The following is a 19,694-nucleotide window of genomic DNA, read 5'->3' as shown; positions in this document are numbered from 1 at the left end:
ATTCGGAAGCATGCCCAATGTACTTTAAAAAAAATATTACCACCCCCTCCGCCCCCAGTGCACCTCCAAGGGGCTAGGAGAAATCCCCCCTTTATCTCTGTGAACACTGTATGATATCAAGCCACATATGGCATCTTAGGTAGGGTGAGTTTTAACCTAACTTGCCCAGGTGGGGAAACCACTGGATCAGGTGGAATTATGTTTCATACCCCAGCCAATGTTATTCCCTGTTAACTGGTCTGGGTCAAAATCTTGGAAATCCTTTTCCAAAAGCATTATGGGTAGACCTACAACAGATGGACTGCAGCAGTTCATGAAGGCAGCTCACCAGCACCTTCTCAAGGGCAATTAGGGATGGGCAATGCCTTGCCAGTGATGGTCATGTCCCATGAAATAATTTTTAAAAACTTAAATGGAGACTAAAATCCAGGGGTAATATGAACCAGCTAGCGCCCAATCCTGTCAGGTTCCCGGACGGTAGGTTAGGTACTCCAATGCTGGTACTGTAGGAGAGACATTCAGGAAAGGAAGTTTGCTGTGTTTACACACTGACACCATTACAAACCAAATATTAAAGCTGCTTACATAATGAAGTTTTAAAAATATTTGAATGAAGCGATGCTTGCTATTCACATCTGGCCTGTTGGTTACAGTAAAGTCCATTTACCCGGGGGCCGCCGTGAAATGTGGCAACTCAAAAAGACGCACAAACATATTCCAACACAAATGCACAGGTGATGAAATAGATTCTCTGCCACAAGAAGCATGTCACAACAGTTTTACATCTCGGGCTGAATTTTGTAGCGGGGGCCATGCTGTTCACCCACACCCACCTCTCCCCCCCCGCCCCACCCGATTCCATCTCCCCCAAACCAGGAAGGGAAATTGGTGCCGCACCGACCAACGTTCAACAAGGCTGCCCCACAGCCATAACGAGCTTTGGTTGGCCTTAAGGAGGTGAGCGTCGGACTTCCGTGCCTCAGTTGAATGAAGTCCAGCTCTCGAGGGCCCTCGGCCAACCTGATTGGCCGGCAGCTCTGTAGCGGGTGCTGCTGGGATTGCAAGGCGTCCCCGAGATGAAGACAGCCATGGCGTCTGGACCCAGGTAAGTCTGGGGTTTTGGACAGGGAGGGATCAGGGAGCCTAGGGAAGGGGGTGAGGGGTGAGGGGTGAGAGGTGTAGGGAGGTCAAATTTTGAAGGCCAGGCCAGGAGGAATAAAGAGGGAGTAACATCTTGGTGGGGGTGGGGGGGTGTGCCCCCAATGTGCACAAGGCACCCTCCGAATGATGTGCCCCCTTCCTTCCTGCCTTTTCAAGGAAGTAGACTAAAAAAAACAGCATTTTGACTCCTGCCCACCTTCCCACGCCAACCGTATTATGGCATGGACAGCACATTATTCAGGTCAATTGGCTTGTTAACAAGCTCAATGGCCTTTTAATAATCTTCTTAAAAGTGGTGGGTGGATGCCAGTGATGACGTCTTCCCACCTGCTGTTTTATGGGGACCGGGTCGGGGATGTGCCCTCATATTTTACATGCTCCTCCTGCCGCCATCACCAGCCCCCACTTCACCAAAAACACACCCCAGTGTGGGGGTGGGGGGTGCGGGGGTCGGGGTGGGGTTAAATCTAGCCCCTTGTGTCACAGCTAATAGCAATATCCTTATTGTAATGATCCTATGGGGTGGCCTATGGGAAGGTGGAGATGTGGTTCCTCTCACCTCTGGAGATGAGGAAGGGGAAGCTGGGTATATAATGCAAGCCTCAAATGATTGTGTGTGAAAGTGGTGGTGATCATGACTATGGATTAATTCATGTTTGTCATTGACTTGAAGCTCAATTGCCATTTATTATTAAACATATTGTTCTGTGTTTAACTGGATCTGACATTTATTTGGAAGAAGCTGAAGATACTACCGTCAGAATCTTCACAGTATCATTAATGCACTTTTAATACTGGTGGACCAATGTTTTATTGCAGCCCCATGTCTTGTGTCAGTTACAGTCCAAATGTCAATTACCATCAGACAGAAGTTCAAGCCCTGTGGAAGCTTAATTTACACTGATATCTCAAAGAACTGTCATCATCATGAGAACTTCTACAACTTTAGTTAAGAAGGAAATCGCCACTCCAAAAAACGTCCAATATTTTTGTCAAATACTATGATGACACATGCGCTACGTTTCAGATGGTAACACTTTCTAGGAAAAGATTCCAGAGGCTGAGAAAGCAATTCACAAAAGGTCATCACTGTCATTCCACCAAATTATTCTACCCTGTCTTATATAATTTTTTCACTACGAAGCATTTAAAAGTGCCATCACTATCAATTTGGTAATGTTGGTTACAGGTAATTACTAATCTTCTGATTCTGCTGCCATGAAGTTGACCAAATCACTTTATTTTGTTGAGTTTAATGGAGTTATGATCCTACCACCCCTCCACTTAGAAAAATGGGGGAGTTATCGCTGGCTAGCTATGTGACCTTCTCAAGGAACGTGTAGGGTAGTGAAGCAGGGGTGAGAGGTTTGCTATCAAGGCTGAAACTCTATTGTAGCTAGAAGTTAGCTGAGGATGAGAAGTTATGTCTTAGGATGGATGTGAGTCCATTAAAAACTTCATGTAAAATCTGTTAGATTTAGCATAAAAGTTGAGCCTAAAGGTTTATCCTTCAAAATGTTAAGGCTTGTACAAATAGCATCTGCAGTTTACAAGACATAAAAATGTGGATAAGTTAGACTTACACAGCAGATTTAATAATAATATTTAACACATCAGACTTATCAAATGTACTGATGCAGCAGTCTTCATTACGTGGTTCAGGTCCTCGATATAGTACTTATGAAATCCATGGGTGGAATTTTACGGCAGTGGGATTTCACATCCCCGCCAACATCAGAGGAGTTCAGGATGGCTCGCTGCATTTTACGGCCCCATCCCAACGGGAATGGGACTGTAAAATTCCAGCCTGCATGACCTTCAGCGCCTGTGATGTAGGAATGGTGTATTGGTTTGCAATTTTAATATAATTTTAATTCAATCTTCCTTTTTTAATATCCTGTCCACCACTTCCCTATTAGCTGCTGAATTTCATCATCCATTATTGTTATTACATGATTGACACGTTTCCATGGTTTCAACTTGATTAACTTGAGTCAGTATATGAGTTTTATGAATTTTTTAATGTAAAATTACACTGCAATTCAGCCTTTGGACTGCGAATATGAATAAAATGCCATCCTTCCTATCAATCTTTTCAGAGTTATGGGGAGAGTGCCAGTTACTTGCACCATGGTCTTGAGTACCTGGTAGCTGCCTACAACAAATCTTCTAGTTCATTTTCCGCCCTTTGTTCCCTTGAAGTTCCCAGGGTATCAGGCCTTGTGAGTTTGTTGGGGGAAACTCTGCTGAACATGGCAGCAACTACCCAAGCTCCTTGAGTGAATATCGGAGATTTGTGGAGGATAAAAGCCTTATAAACAAAAACAGCCTGAGGGCGGAATCATCCAGTCCCGTTGGCGGCGGGCGTCATGGTGGCGTGAGTGGACAATACGGCGAGAAGGCCAACAATTGGTTTTATGCCGTCATGAAGCCAGTTTGTGATTGTCCGCTCCACCCATCAATAGCAGGCCGCATTTCCCACCGCCGCATGTTGGGAACCTCATTTCAATACTTTAGCATCTCATTATAAGCCCTGCTTGCTGGAAACATCCGCCTATGTCAAATTTACTGTCCACATCGGTGTGACTTCAGAACGGCGTGCTTCACAACTGTCTTTAAAAGGTGTGCACCTGGCAACCTGAATTTCGAGGAGAACTCGGAGGTGAGTGCACACAACCCTGCGCAGAGCTCGCGAACATCGCCCAAGGGACATCAAGGAAGCAGCGCCGCACATTCAGGGTGGGGGGGTCACAGGCAAGTTGCCTTTTCCTGGCTGTCTTCCAGTGCGATGCTGGGCCAAGGGCTCCAGTGCGGGTGAGGCCGGTGTGGGGGGATCGGGGGCAAGGCAGTACAGACTGAAGGAAGTACACAGCCACATGCTGGGGTAGGGTGATGGGTGGGGGGGGGGGGGGGGGGGGGGGGGGGAAGGGAAGTGGCCACACATTTGGAAAAGCTTGTCAAAAGTGAGCATTCTTCAGCAGCTGAGGCTGTTCAGCTGCAGCTCCATTGACATACTTGGAGTGGGACCGCTGAAGCTTTTCTGCCCACTCAAGCAACGCAAAAGCATGAAAGTGCCACCAAATGCTCCAGAACTTTTTGCCACTCAGGCGCAGACTATAAATTAATGTGCGTTTTAGGGGGCAGCAGAGCAATTGGCCAACTGGGCAAGTTGTAGAATTTCTTGTGAAAGGCGGCTATGGTGCAGTCACTGGTGGAAGCACTCACAGCCCCTTACAATGTCTTTATTAAGGTGCGGACCAATATCCATCATGGTTCAAGCTAACAGTGCAGCCTTGCAGTGCGGGTTAGGGGAATGCCTGCACCTGAGCTGAGAGCACAGTATGCAGTCCAGTGCCCGAAGCTGCCGCCAATCAGTCAAGTGGACTGGGGCAGACGAATGTGGAGTTTTGGACAGTCAATGCGCGCACTATACACTGGCCATCCAAGTGGTGGTCAGCCCTCTCCTGTATGCGTGAAGGGGCCTTCAGACTTAACCAAGAGAGGTTCTTATGACACACATGCTAACCCATGTGTCTCTCTCTTTGATCCTGCAGGAGGAAGACATTGGGATCATGGAGCCTGGCATCTACCCGACTATGTGGAAAATTGCCCAGGTATGTCCTGTACACAAAAAGCAGGACAAACTCAACCCGGCCAATTACCGCCCCATCAGTCTACTCTCGATCATCAGTAAAGTAGAGGAAGGGGTCATCAACAATGCTATCAAGCAGCACTTGCTTAGCAATAACCTGCTTACTGATGCCCAGTTTGGGTTCTGCCAGGGCCACTCAGCTTCTGACCTCATTACAGCCTTGGTTCAAACGTTGCCAAAAGAGCTGAACTCCCGAGGTGAGGTGAGAGTGACTGCTCTTGATATCAAGGCAGCATTTGACCGAGTGTGGCATCAAGGAATCCTTGCAAAACTGGAGTCAATGGGAATCAGGGGGGGGAACTCTCCACTGGTTGGAGTTATACATAGCACAAAGGAAGATGGTTGTGGTTGTTGGAGGTCAGTCATCTCAGCTCCAGGACACCACTGCAGGAGTTCCTCACACTAGTGTCCTAAGCCCAACCATCTTCAGCTGTTTCATCAATGACTCTCCTTGCATTATAAGATCAGAAGTGGGGATGTTCGCTGATGATTGCACAATGTTCAGCACCATTCGGGACTCCTCAGATACTGAAGCAGTCCATGTCCAAATGCAGCAAGACCTGGATAATATCCAGGCTTGGGCTGACAAGCGACAAGTAACATTCGCACCACACAAGTGTCAGGCAATGACCATCTCCAACAAGAGAGAATCCAACCATCGTCCCTTGATGTTCAATGACTTTATCATCACTGAATCCCCCCACTATCAACATTCTGGGAGTTACCATTGACCAGAAACTGAACTGGACTAGCCATATAAATGCTGTGGCTACAAGAGCAGGTCAGAGGCTAGGAATCGTGCGACGAGTAACTCACCTCTTGACTCCCCAAAGCCCTTCCACCATCTACAAGGCACAAGTCAGGAATGTGATGGAATACTCCCCACTTGCCAGGATGAATGCAGCTCCAACAACAATCAAAAAGCTGGACACCTTCCAGGACAAAGCAGTCCACTTGGTTGGCACCACATCCACAAACATTCACTCCCTCCACCACTGACGCACAGTAGCAGCAGTGTGGACCATCTACAAGATGCAGTGCTGGAATTCACCAAGGCTCCTTAGACAGCATCTTCCAAACTCACGACCACTACCACCTAGAAGGACAAGGACAGCAGATAGATGGGAACACCACCACCTGGAAATTCCCATCCAAGTCACTCACCATCCTGACTTGGAAATACATCACCGTTCCTTCACTGTCGCTGGGTCAAAATCCTGGAACTCCCTTCCTAACAGCACTGTGGGTGTACATGGACTGCAGCAGTTCAAGAAGGCAGCTCACCACCACCTCCTCAAGGGCAACTAGGGATGGGCAATAAATGCTGGCCCAGCCTGCGAAGCCCACATCCCGTGAATAAATTTTTTAAAATTTAGCAGTATGCCTCATGGTTTACAGGGAGCAGAGAAGAAAAGAAGAGAGTGGAGGAGGCACCCGGCTCAGCAAAGGGAGGAGCACCACCCTCAAGAAGAAGGGGTGGCAGGGCCTGCTGCACAGGTAGCTGAAGATGCACAAAGAGCCGTCGCTCGTAGGTGCTTCACTAGACCCAGGGTCTATAGACAGCGCTTGTCATTCCTGCAGATGACTGAGAACCAGTGTTGCCGAAGACTGCGCATGTCTAGGGACACATATGCCACCTGCTACAGGATTTAGCGCCATGGGGACACGGAGGGCATCCACCACCAGTGGCCGTGAAAGTGACCGTGGCGTTCAAATTTTATGCCAGTGGCACCTTCCAGGGCTCCACAGGCGACCTGTGCGAGATCTCGCAAGGCTCCACACACAAGTGCATCCAGGAGGTCACGGACACCATCTTCGCGAAGGCACAGAACTTCAACCAGGATCAGGAAAACCAGAAAGCAAGAGCACTGGGATTTGCGCAGATCTCAGGTTTCCCATAGGTGCAGGGCACCATCAACTACATTCACCTGGTGCTTAGATCGCCGTGACAACAAGCAATCTCCTGCATCAACTGCAAAGGCTTCCGCTTGCTGAATGTTCAGCTGATGTGCGACCACAACAAACACATCCTACAGGTCTGCGCACAATTCCCAGGGAGCATCCACGACTCCTACATCCTTAGTAGGTCTTAGATCCTTGACATCTTCCAGGGTCCACAGAGGCTGCAGGGTTAGCTCCTCAGGGACAAGGGCTACCCACAGAGGACGCCTGTGTGGCAGCCTCAGACTGCAGCAGAGCGACGGTATAACAAGGCTGATGCGGCAAACCGGACTTTGGTGGAGCAAATGGTAGGCACCTTGAAATTGAGATTCTGGCCCTTCAAAAGGTCCAATGGAATACTGCAATACAGTCCCCAGAAGGTGTTGCACATTATCGTAGCCTGCTGCGCACTACACAACCTGGCGCTGCAACGGGGGGAGGACCTGGCTGAGGAGGAGATGGAGGAGCTGCATGCCTCCTCCGATGAGGAGGACATCGAAGGGGATGACAGTGGTGAGGTCCTCAAAAGGCGAGGATGCTATGACTCTCGAATGGAGTGAGGACCTTGGTGTCTGCCACTCCACCCCCGGTCTGGGTCCTCTCCCGCTGCCTGGCTAAATGAGAAGGATGCCAGGCATGCGTGTGTGCTGAGTGGAGCCATGGATGGGATGAAGAGGCTATCTCCAGAGGAGATGAGGCCAGATGGAGATGTGAGGGTGTGTGTGAGAGAAGTGAGTGGTGATGTCCCTTGAGCTGGCAGTGAGTGAGATGCCAGTGAATGTGTGTGAGTGGGTGAGTTAAGATTAATGGGATGGTTGATTTACCCTGGCGGCATGGATGAAATCATTCATCAGTTTTATGCACTGGATGGCCGACCTCTGTGTGCAGCATTGGCACTGACCACCTCTGCCACCGCCTCCCAAGCCAGAGAGGTGAGGCTGATGGGCCCCCTGCAGCCAGAGCAGGGATAGAGGACATCACGGCGGGCCTCCACGGCGTACAGAAGGTGTCTCAGAATTGGGGGAGCTGCAGTCTTCTTGGCTTTAGGGGCCATGTATTCACCGAAGCAGTCCTGGGCTAAAAGCATTGAGAAGTATGCACGCGGCTGCATTTTAAATATGGTGCCCGGTGTGAGGAAGCAGTGAGGCAATGGCATGGCGGGCCAGTTGGAGGAAGGCTGCCAGTGAGAAGGCATGTTTCTTGTGACTGCATAATTAATGAACGGAGGAGGGGAATAATATGGCGCAAAAATCCACCATTGCGGTCAGGGGTAAAACGTCTTTTTTCACGCCTGCTACCGCACTTAGTGCATATCTGGGATGAGTCTGCCCTTAATGTTCCAAAGTGTCCTTTGGTTGCACTGCTCCAGACCCCAGAACGCCAAGAGAGATCAACTAGTATTTTAAATGATGCTGAAAGAAGCATATACTCCTATACTTGGGACTACCAGGTATCAAGGAGATTTGAACATACCTAAAAAGAAAATAAATAAAATTTGGGGGGTTCCGCATACTTATAACCTTCTCCTTGCTCTCATCTGTCAGTCCACTCTCAGCAGATGCAAATACTTGAACTCAGGAGTATTAGGCTGTACATGATCCAGATGGATGGTGGATATTTTGTGTAAAATAACCAGGCAGAGCCACCAGCAAAATCTCTCACCAGCAAAAGTGACCATTTGTAAACACGTTCAAGGATATGGAATTTTGTTTATTTTTAATGTTGCTAAAATGAATTATATTTTTCAACCAAAATGAATGATTGTCACTGCTAATAAGTGATATTCGGCATTCTCTGACAGTATATTCAATTATAATAACACTACATTTGCAATGCTTCCAATACTTTTTAGACTGTGTTTAGCTTTTAACAGTATATTCACAAAGATACTTATAAGCTAAGGGGAGCATAATTAATTCCCCAAGAACGGGGAGCCCTGCATAGTCCACCCTTGCAAATAAAATTTGCTGAAGATTTGCTGTAAAATTATATTAAATAGTTAAGAAACTTTAGTGCCACTAAGTACCAAAACTTTTTATTACAAGTATGTTCTCAAGGCTATCAGTCTTTGTCAGTTTTTTTAAAAAACGTATAAGTTGTGCTGCTTCTGAATGCACATAACTATTGTTAATTAACAACACTCAGTTACGTTACTCCTTGAATGTCATATATCAATTTCAACTGTGGCTACAATATTTAAGTGCATCTCATGGGGAACTGCATTGTGATTGCTGCTCATCACTGTTAACTAAGTATTCCTCAACAGATTTCCAAGTGCTTTGTTCTACATCCATTGTTTTTATAAAGTGCTTAGGGCTAGAAAAAGAAAGTAACTGAACTATCTAATATAAGGCCTAAAGAGCAAATACATTGAAATCTGAATGTTCATTGATCTTCTGACCTGATGAAAGAGCATGTATCAGGCCCCAAGAATATTCAGCTAAATTTACATCTGTATAGCAACCTATAGTGTATTAAAATACCTCACAGTGCCCATCAGTTGGGATTATACACAAGCAGGAATAGAAAGGAAACTAGGGTAGGCGGTTGAAGACATTTCTGAGGTGTCTTGACAAGGTCGATGTGGAGAGGGTGTTTCCTCTTGTGGGAGAATCTTGTACTAGGGGCCACTATTTAAAAATAAGGGGTCGCCCATTTAGGACAGAGATAAGGAGAAATTTTTTCTCTCAGAGTCTTTGGAACTCTCTTCCTCAAAAGGCAGTGGAAGCAGAGTCTTTGAATATTTTTTAAGGCAGAGCTAGATAGATTCTTGATAAGCAAGGGGGTGAACGGTTATCGGAGTAAGCGGGAATGTGGAGTTGAGGTTACAATCAGATCAGCCATGATCTTATTGAATGGCGGAGCGGGCACGAGGGGCCGAGTGGCCCACTCCTGCTCCTAATTCGTATGTTTTTATGTTTGTAGAACTACATGTTAAGAAGGCCGTAGAAAATGGCGAGCGGTGGAAAGATTCAGGGAAGGAGTTCCAGAGTTTGAGAGTTCCAGCATGCAGCTGAAGACTTTATCACTGGCGGCAGTTTAACTTGAGGAGGGGCTACCCACTCCGATCACCAGGACCTGCCTGCTTAGTCCTAGCACAGCAACAAATTTCTTACCTCCACTTTGAGACAGCCTCAAAATGGAAGCGTCCTTTCATTCTCCTTGCGGCCTTAGCAGTGGCCAGCTCGCTTGGTGGTGCTGCCAATGCTACAGAGGTCCAGCCCTCTGATTGGGCCACAATATGGAGCACCAGCCCACTGCCCTTAATTGGACTGGGCCCAACAGCAGCCTCTCAATTAAAGAATCAAAGAATGACAAGGCACAGAAAGAGGCCATTCAGCACATCAAATCTTCGAAAGAGCTCTCCAATTAAATTAACTCCCTTGCTCCTTCACGACAATGCTGAAAAATTTTCCATTTCAGGTATATATCCTAGTACCTTTTGGAAGAAGTTACAATTGAAGCTGCTTCGCACTGCATAAAAAATATTGTCCTCATCTCCTCCCAGCCTTTTGCCAACTATTTTAAATCGGTGTTTAGTTACTAACCCCACCGCCAGTGGAAATAATTTCCTCCATCCACTCCACAAAACCCTTTATAACTTTGAACATCTCTATAAAATCTCCCCTTAACCTTCTCTGCTCTATGGAGAACAATCCAGCTTCTCCAGCCTCTCTATTTGATAAACGCCTCTGTTTCCTCTCCAAGTCAAAAATTGAAGTGAGCTGCTCAAAAGCCATGCAGTCCTTTGAATTCTGTCAGTGTCGGGAGCTTCGGTAATATGCACTTACAATTTTATGCATCCAGAGCATAAAACAACAACAACTTGAATTTATTTAGCACCTTTAACATTATAAAACACTCCAAGGTTCTTCACAGGACCGTTGTAAAGCAAAAATTGACGCCGAGGCAAATAATGAGATATTACACCAGATGACCAAAAAGCTTGGTCAAAGAGGTAAGTTTTAAAGATTGTTTGAAAGGAGGGAAGAGTGATAGAGAGGTGGAGAGATTTCGTGAAATTACCCGCTAAAAAGATAAATCAAGAGTTAGAGGTAGGTTGCAGGAAATAATAAATACAGAATTACCTAGAGCAGAAAGCAACCACGGGCTGCAGAGGACCAGACTGTGGTACAAACAGAGAGAAGAACACACGAGAACATAAGGATTAACAGCAGGTCTAAGCCATTCAGCCCCTTGAACCTGTTCTGCCATTCATGGCTGATCTGATTGAAGCCTCAACTCCACTTTCCTCTCTGCCCCCCCGTAATCCTTGACTGTCTTGTTGATCAAATACTTAGCTAACTCCCTTGGATACATTCAAAGACCCAGCCACCACTGCTCTCTGGAGAGGAGAATTCTCCTGACCCTCTGAGAGAAAATATTCTCCTCATCTCCGTCTTAAATGGATGACCCCTAATTGTTAAATTGTGTTCCCATATTCTATACTCCCCCACAAGGGGAAATATCTTCTCAGCATTCACCCTGTCAACCCCCTCAGGATCTCATATGTTTCAATGAGATCCCCTCTCATTCTTCTAAATTCCTATGCGTATAGGCACAATCTGCTTAATCTATCCTCATATGACAACCCCTTCATCCCAGGAATCAGTCAAGTGAACCTTCTCTCAGCTGCTTCCAATGCAATTCTATCCTTTCCTTCGGATGGAGACCAAATCTGTACATAGTACTGCAGATCCGGTCTTATTAAAGCCCTATACAGCTGTAGCAAGGCTTCCCTATTTTTATACTTCATTCCCCTTGCAATAAACACCAACATTCCATTTGCCTTCCTAATCACTTGCTGTACCTGCACACAGTGTGATTCATGTAATAAGTCACCCAGATCCCTCTGTACCATAGAGTTCTTCAGTCCCTCTCCATTTAAGTATTATACTGCTTTTTTATTCTTCTCGCCGAAGTTCACATTTTCCCACATTATACACCATTTGCCAATTTTTTGCCTGCTCACTTCACCCATTTAAGTCACTTTGTAGGCTCTTTATGTCCTCCTCACAACTTACTTTCCTACCTATCCTTGTATAATCAACAAATTTAGCTACCATACATTCAGTCCCTTCAGCCAAGTCATTGATGTAGAAGGTAAATAGCTGGGGCATCAGATCCCTGTGGCACTCCACTCATTACAGCTTGCCATCTGAAAATGACCTACTTATCCCAATTCTCTGCTACTTGTGGGCGAGCCAATGCTCTATCCATAACATGTTACCCCCAACCCCCCAAAAACTATGAGCTCTTATCTTGTGTAGTAACCTTTGAAATGGCATCTTATCAAATGACTTTTGAAAATCTAAGTACAGCATATCCATAGTTCCCTTTAATTCAACTTTCTTGTTACTTCCTCAAATAACTCTAATAAATTAGTCGAACATGATTTCCCTTTTGCAAAACTCTGAACTCAATTGACTCTACCTGATTGTATAATGATTTTCTAAATGTCCTGCTGTTACCTCCTCAATAATAGATTCTAGCATTTTCCCCCTGACAGATGTTAAGCTAAGAGGCCTATAGTTTGCTGCTTTTTGTCTCCCTCCTTTCTTGAATAGAGGTATTACATTTGTAATTTTCCAATCTGCTGAAACCTTTCCAGCATCTAGGGAAATTTTGGAAGATCAAATGCATCTACCATTTCTGCAGCCACTTCCTTTAAAGCCCTAGGATGAAAGCCATCAGGCAATGGGGGCTTGTCAGCCTTTAGTTCTACTAGTTTTCCCAGTACCTTTGCCCTAATGATTGTGATTGTTTTAAGTTCCTCCCTTCCTTTCACCTTTTGCTTTCCATGTATTCTTGGGATGTTTTTTCTTTCATCTACAGTGAAGACAGATGCACAATATCTGTTCAACACTTCTGCCACTTCCTTATTTCCAATTATTAATTCTCCAATCTCACCTTCCAAGGGACCAACACTCACTTTAGTTACTTTTTTCCCTTTTTTAATACTTGTAGAAACTCTTACTATCTGTTTCTTTATTTCTAGCTAGCTTTCTCTCATACTTGGATTTCTCCCTCCTTACTTTTTTAGCCATTCTTTGCTGGTTTCTAAAATCTGCTGAATTTTCTGACCTACCACTGATCTTTGCAGTATTGTAGGCTTTTTCTTTCAATTTGATACTATCCTTGACTTCTTTGGTTAGCCATGGATGGTGCATCCTTCTCATAGAGTCTTTCTTTCTTAATGGAATATATATTTGCTGAGTTATGAAATATCCCCTTAAATGTCTGCCACTGCATCTCTCTAATTATACCTGGAAAAACTCAGCAGGTCTGGCAGCATCTGTGGAGAGGAGCACAGTTAACGTTTCGAGTCCGCATGACTCTTCAACGTTAACTGTGCTCCTCTCCACAGATGCTGCCAGACCTGCTGAGTTTTTCCAGGTATTTTTGTTTTTGTTTTGGATTTCCAGCATCCGCAGTTTTTTGCTTTTATCTCTCTAATTATAGTTGCCTCTCCAGTAGGGAGATTGTTCATCCCTAACTGTGACTGAAAGAAACTTTAACAGTAAATTATAGTTAAATGCTAAATGCAAACTAGACTAGATTTTAGAAAGGCATTAACCCTTAAAATTATTCCTTAAAATTCCCTCATCCACCAAATTCTGAAGCAATGAGATGAGAGTAATTAAAGATTTCATAGTGAAGGCACCCACAGGTAGCAGCAATCATAATATGATTGAATTTTACATTCAGTTTGAGGGAGAGTCTGAGACTAAGTTTTTAAACTTAAATAAGGTCAATTATGAGGGCATGAAAGTTGAGCTGGCTAAAGTGAATTGGCAAATTATGTTAAGGGATAGGTCAATAGAGATGCAGTGATAAATATTTAAGGGGATATTTCAGAATGCATAGAATAGATACATTCCAATGAGTAAGAAAAAGTCCAAGGGACGGACACACCACCCGTGGTTAACTAGAAAGGTTAAAGCTAGTATCAAACTTAAAGAAAAAGCAAAGACAAGTGGCAAGACAGAAGATTGGACAGAATATAAGGAACAGCAAAGAATGACTAAAAGACTAATTAGGGGGGAAAAATTAGAGTATGAGAGAAAGCTAGCCAGAAATATAAAAACAGATAATAAGAGTTTTTATAAATATTTAAAACAGAAAAGAGTTAACAAAGTGAGCGTTGGTCCTATAGAAAGTGAGTCTGAAGAATTGATAATGGAAAATAAGGGGATGGCAGATGAATTGGACAGGTATTTTGCATCAGTTTTCACTATAGAGGATATAAGTAACATCCCAGCAGCAGCTATAAACCAGGAAACGGAAGTGGGGAAAGAAGTCAGGAAGATTAAGTCATCAAAGAAGTAGTACTGAATAAATTGTCGGAGCTGCAGGCTGACAAGAGCCCAGGTTCTGATGGACTTCATCCTAGGGTCTTAAAAGAAGTATCTAGTGAGATAGACGACGCATTGGTTTTAATTTTCCAAAACTCCCCAGATTCGGGGAAGGTCTCATTAGATTGGAAGATAGCAAATGTAACTCCAATATTCAAAAAGGGAGGGAGACAGAAAGTAGGAAACTACAGGCCAGTTAGCTTAACATCTATAATAGGGAAAATGTTAGAAGCTATTATTAAAGGTGTTCTAGTAGGGCACTTGGATAAGCTCAAGGTCATCAGGCAGAGTCAGCATAGTTTTGTGCAAGGGAAATCATGTTTAACCAACATATTGGAGTATATTTAAGGAAGTAACACGTGCTGTGGATAAAGGGGAACCAGTGGATGCACTGTATTTAGATTTCCAGAAGACATTTGATAAATTGTGACATCAAAGGTTAATGCGGAAAATAAAAGCTCATGGTATAGGGGGTAACATATTGGCGTGGATAGAAGATTGGTTAACTAACAGGAAGCAGAGAGTAGTCATAAATGGGTCTTATTCAGGTTCGGAAGCTGTAACGAGTGGTGTGCCACCGGGATCAGTGCTGGGACCTCAACTGTTTACAATTTATATAACTGACTTGGATAAAGGGATTGAAGGTACGGTTACCAAATTTGCTGATGACACAAAGATAGATAGGAAAGTAAGTTGTGAAGAGGAAATAAGGAGTCTACAAAAAGATATAGATAGGTTAAGTGAGTGGGCAAAGATCTGGCAGATGGAGTGCATTGTGGGAAAATGTTAAATTGTCCATGTTGGCAGGAAGAATAAAAGAGAAGCATATTATCTAAATGGTGAGAGATTGCAGAGCTCTGAGATACGAGGGATCTGGGTGTCCTAGTGCATGAATCACAAAAGGCTAATATGCAAGTACAGCAAGTAATTAGGAAAGTTCATAGAATGATACCATTTATTGTGAGGGTAATTGAATACATAAGTAGGGAGGTTATGCTTCAGTTGTACAGGGCACTAGTGAGACCACCTTTGGAATACTGTGAACACTATTGGTCACCTTATTTGAGAAAGATGTAAATGCGTTGGAAACAATTCAGAGAAGGTTTACCAGACTAATACCTGGAATGGGTGGGTTGTCTTATGAGGAAAGGTTGGACAGGCTAGGCTTGTATCTGCTGGAGTTTAGAAAAGTAAGAGGTGACTTGATTGAAACATATAAGATCCTGAGCGATCTTGACAGGGTGGATGTGGAGAGAGTGTTTCATCTTGTGGAAGAATCTAGAACTAGGGGTCACTGGTTAAAAATAAGGGGTTGCCCATTTAACACAGAGGTGAGATGAAATTTTTTCACTCAAGAGGTTCATGAGTCTTTGGAACTCTCTTCCTGAAAAGGTGGTGGAGCAGAGTCTTTGAATATTTTTAAGGCAGAGGTGGATAGATTCTTGTTAAGCAAGGGGGTGTTAGGTTATCGGGGGTAAGTGGGATGCAGATATCAGGTTACTACCAGATCAGCCATGGTCTTATTAAATGGCGGAGCAGGTTTGAGGGGCTGAATGGCCTACTCCTGCTCCTTCTTTGTGTGTTTGTAGGCTCGCACTCTGTTTTGAGTTGCACTCAGTGATGAGCTGCTATCTTCATGTTTTCTTACTTTGTGCGTTTTGCAAAACCACCTGTACTTATATTAACTGAAATTCTACTGAGATGAGTCAGCACTGCTGACTACAGAAACCTGTTCTAATTAGCTATCTATTTAACTAAATGTAGTGGCCTCTCCAATAGGGAGCTTGTCTATCCATAAGGCCATAAAAAGCTTAATTTAACAGTAAATTGTAGTTAAATTCTAAATGCAAATTAGAATACCTTTTTCAGATAATGAGCCAAATCTCTTTTGAAAACTTCAACTGATTCTGCCTTCATCACACTCTCAGGCAGTGCATTCCAGATCCTTATTACTAGCTGTGTGAAAAAGTTTTTCCTCATGTTACTATTGCTTCTTTTGCCAATTACTTTTAATCTGTGCCCTCTGGTCCTTGATCCTTCCACCAATGGGAAACAGTTTCTCCTTATGTACTCTGTCCAGAGCCTTCTTGGTTTTGAATACCTCTATCAAATCTCCCTTCTGCCTTCTCTTCTCCAAGGAGAACAGTCCCAACTTCTCCAATCTTTCTACATTACTGAAGTTCCTCATCCCTGAAGCCATTCTCATGAATCTTCCCTGCACCCTCTCTAATGCTTTCACATCCTTCTTAAAGTGTGGTGCCCAGAACTGGATGCAACACTCAAGTTCAGGCCAAATGATTATTTTATACAGGTTTAATACAATTTCCTTGCTTTTGTACTCTATGTCCCTATTGATTAAGCCCAGGATGCCATATGCTTTATTAACCATGCTCTCAACCTGTCCTGCTACCTTCAAAGGTTTAAGCACATATACACCCAGGTCCCTCTGCTCCTGCACCCACTTTAGAATTGTTCCCTTTATTTTATATTGTCTCTCTGAGTTCTGTCTACCAAAATGAAGTCGTTTCACACTTCTCTGCATTAAATTTCATCTGCCACTTGTCCGTCCATTCCACCACCCTGTCCATATCTTTTTGAAGTTCTACATTATCCTCCTCATGGTTCACAATACTTCCAAGTTTTGCATCATCTGCAAATTTTGAAATGGTGCCCTGTACACCAAGGTCTAGGTCATTAATATATATCAGGAAGAGCAGGGGTCCTAACACCAACCCCTGGGAAATGCCACTATAAACCTTCCTCAAATCTGAAAAGCAACCATTCACCACTACTCTTTATTTCCTGTCACTCAGCCAATTTTGAATGCATGTTGCTACTGTCCCTTCTTTTTCATGGGCCTGAATCTTACGTTCATTCGGCGCGCATGATTGGCCAGCGCGGAAGCAGTCATGAAATGCACTTCCAGCTGCGATCGGACCGTGAGCGCAATTTCATGCTGGCTGGCCAATCAGCGCTGCCGAGAGGTGCGGGAAGAGGCGGGGGGCGCCAAAAGAAGGGAGGGTGTGGGCTCCTTGAAAGCTGACGGATGCTGTGGAGGTGCCTCAGGGGGCTACAGTAATTTAAAAATGAAATGAGCTCAATAAAGCGCTGCAAACTGCGACAACACTGTAAATGCAAGCACCTGGCAGCAAGCGGCTTAGCAGATCATCCCTCAAATGTCTCCTTTTATTTCATTTAATCCCGGACTTTTCATCCCACCCTGGGTGTAGTTTGTAGTGAAAACAGGAAGGTCACCTGGCCGTTTAGCTGTTCGTCAACCATGAAAATAGATGGGCCACGTAAAATCGCTGACAAGTGGCTCCTTAGTGGGCTTAATTGCCCGCTTAATTGTTGGCGGCACGCTTTTAACTCCTGCGCGTGCCTGGCGACTGTAATGTTGTGTGCAAGCGCAATGACATCAGGCCGCACGCCTGACATCTTCTCGCGCGATTCTGGGTCGGGTGCATGCCCTAGCGAGCAGCATAAGATTCTGATCATGAGCTCTAACTTGGCTCACAAGCCTATCGTGCGGCACTTTATAAAATGCCTTTTGGAAATCCATGTACACCACATCAACAACACTTACCTCATAAACCCTCTCTTTTACCTCATCAAAAAAACTCAAGCAAGTTAGTTAAACGCAATTTGCCCTTAACAAATCCATCTGCACAAATCTATGGTCACAGGACAGTCAGTTTTACTATTTGCTTGTACTGCCATGCATGCGCACTCACATGTGTACTCAAACACATACCTCAAGTGCAGTTTTACTGCAACATTTTCAAATCAATAGAAAATAGAAAGCTTTTTGTACCAACAGTTTTTAAAATAGTAAATACAACGTGGGCTTCACACTAGTCACAATCGCACCACACAGTCCACATGTGACAGTTCTTGGAGAAGATTTCATCCACATTGGTACTGACCAGATTAAACTGGCACAGGCAGCATTAAACTCCACTCTTGTTGCTAGCACACACAGACACACACAATCTTAACATGGCGATGACACTAAAAATACAGCTTAAGCACAGGGTAAGAGGTCACAGTAATCCTGCAACCCATGCCAAGCCTAAGAAGTGTGAGCATAGCCTCTCCAGGCAACTCTCAGAATACCAAGTGTCGCAGGTTCTCCAACTTCATGCCTGAATTTCATTGCACAATTTGGAAGAAGGGGTAGAAAATGCAAATCACTGGTTGTGAGGCAGAGAAACAGGCACAGGTACAGAAAGAAGTGCAAAATCACACACACACTCTCTCTCTCACACACACTCACCAGCACTGGGTCAGTCAGCGACCAGTGGAGTTAAGTTCCTGGTTAGAATTTCAATACCCTGCCCAATAAAGCTCTGCTATGATTTCAGGCTTTACCTCAGTGGCAAGGCTCATGCCTGGGACCCTGGCATTTGCACAGTTCTCCCCATTTCCACATGGTCACCCAGGACAAAAAGGAAACTTGAAGGGACATCGAAGTAAAAGTTCACAAAAAAAAACAGCTCGTGTACGTGCAAACGCGCGCCTTTCCATTCAAGCCACAGAAATCAAATCCGCAGCAGCCGCCCCGGCTGGATTTTTTTCTTTTTTCTCTCTCTCTCTCTGTCTCTTATTGTTGTACATCTCCCTCACATGTGCTGCTTACCCGGGTTCAGTGTGTCTGGCTGCTGTCCCCCTGACTCTGGTGTCTGGTGTTGTTCCTGGGCAGTCAGGGAATGTGGCTGGGCTGCTGCTGCTGTCCAGATGTCACACGGGCGTACAGATGGATCAAGGTCTCAGTCCTGGAGCCGGCGACCGTCTGAGGAGTAATGTAATGTATCCGCGGATGCGTCTGTCCTTCCCCACCAATGCCTGTCAGCTTGCTATGTTATAGTGTTGGATCCGCCTCCCTGGGGCCGAACGCCCTCTCCAGCCCCTCGCAGCCCCTTTTACCCCACCTCCCAGCGTCACAACTACACACGAACAGTAACATCATTCATTAACCATATAAACCTGATTACCAGGCACAAGACACTATGTGTATATATGAATACACGAGTTTATAGACATATTAGATGCATCAAGTCTTTATATAAACATAATATCTTAAGAATCTATGTATTTTACATATCGAGTCAATACAGATTATCAATCTCGAGTTTATATATATGGAGTCTATATAAATATGTATATATCTTAAGAGTTTATATAATGTCATCTCAATGGTCTCAGTTTACATGTAGATCGAGACTTTATGTCCTAAGTTTGAGTTTATATATTGTATGCATCAAGCGTCGATATATTGTGTCTCGTGTTTATATATGGATCGAGTCTTTTATAACTATGTACAAATCTGAAGAGTTTATTATATATTAACCGTCAATGTACACGAATCTCAAATTTATATACCGAGTTTTACATAAATAGTATGCATATATCTTAAGAGTTTATATAAAGAATCGATATATTATACATGTATGAGTGTTTTTACACATACTAATCTAGTCTTTATATATTACATATATGTCCGCTCTCCCTCTTATGATGGTTTTACCTTTTGCATTATTTGTTTCAGAAACTGGACAAAATGGTTGAGATAAATTCCATTTGTC

General features: G+C 44.3%; 1 protein-coding gene across 1 annotated transcript in view; it reads right to left on the bottom strand.

Annotated features, from left to right (window-relative positions):
- LOC144681562 (sodium-coupled neutral amino acid transporter 3-like) overlaps positions 1-18,952 on the bottom strand; it is a 142,812-nt gene extending 123,860 nt beyond the window's left edge. The window contains exon 1 of the mRNA XM_078543245.1: positions 18,749-18,952. The gene's annotated coding sequence lies outside the window, so the exon portion shown is untranslated. The remainder of the gene's footprint in view (positions 1-18,748) is intronic.
- Positions 18,953-19,694: the final 742 nt, after the last annotated feature.

This window comes from Cetorhinus maximus, chromosome 6 (genome assembly GCF_964194155.1).
Source record: "Cetorhinus maximus chromosome 6, sCetMax3.hap1.1, whole genome shotgun sequence".
NCBI classification, from domain to species: domain Eukaryota; kingdom Metazoa; phylum Chordata; class Chondrichthyes; order Lamniformes; family Cetorhinidae; genus Cetorhinus; species Cetorhinus maximus.
The sequence above is the reverse complement of the archived record's forward strand: the minus strand, read 5'-3'. Positions and strand labels throughout refer to the sequence as shown.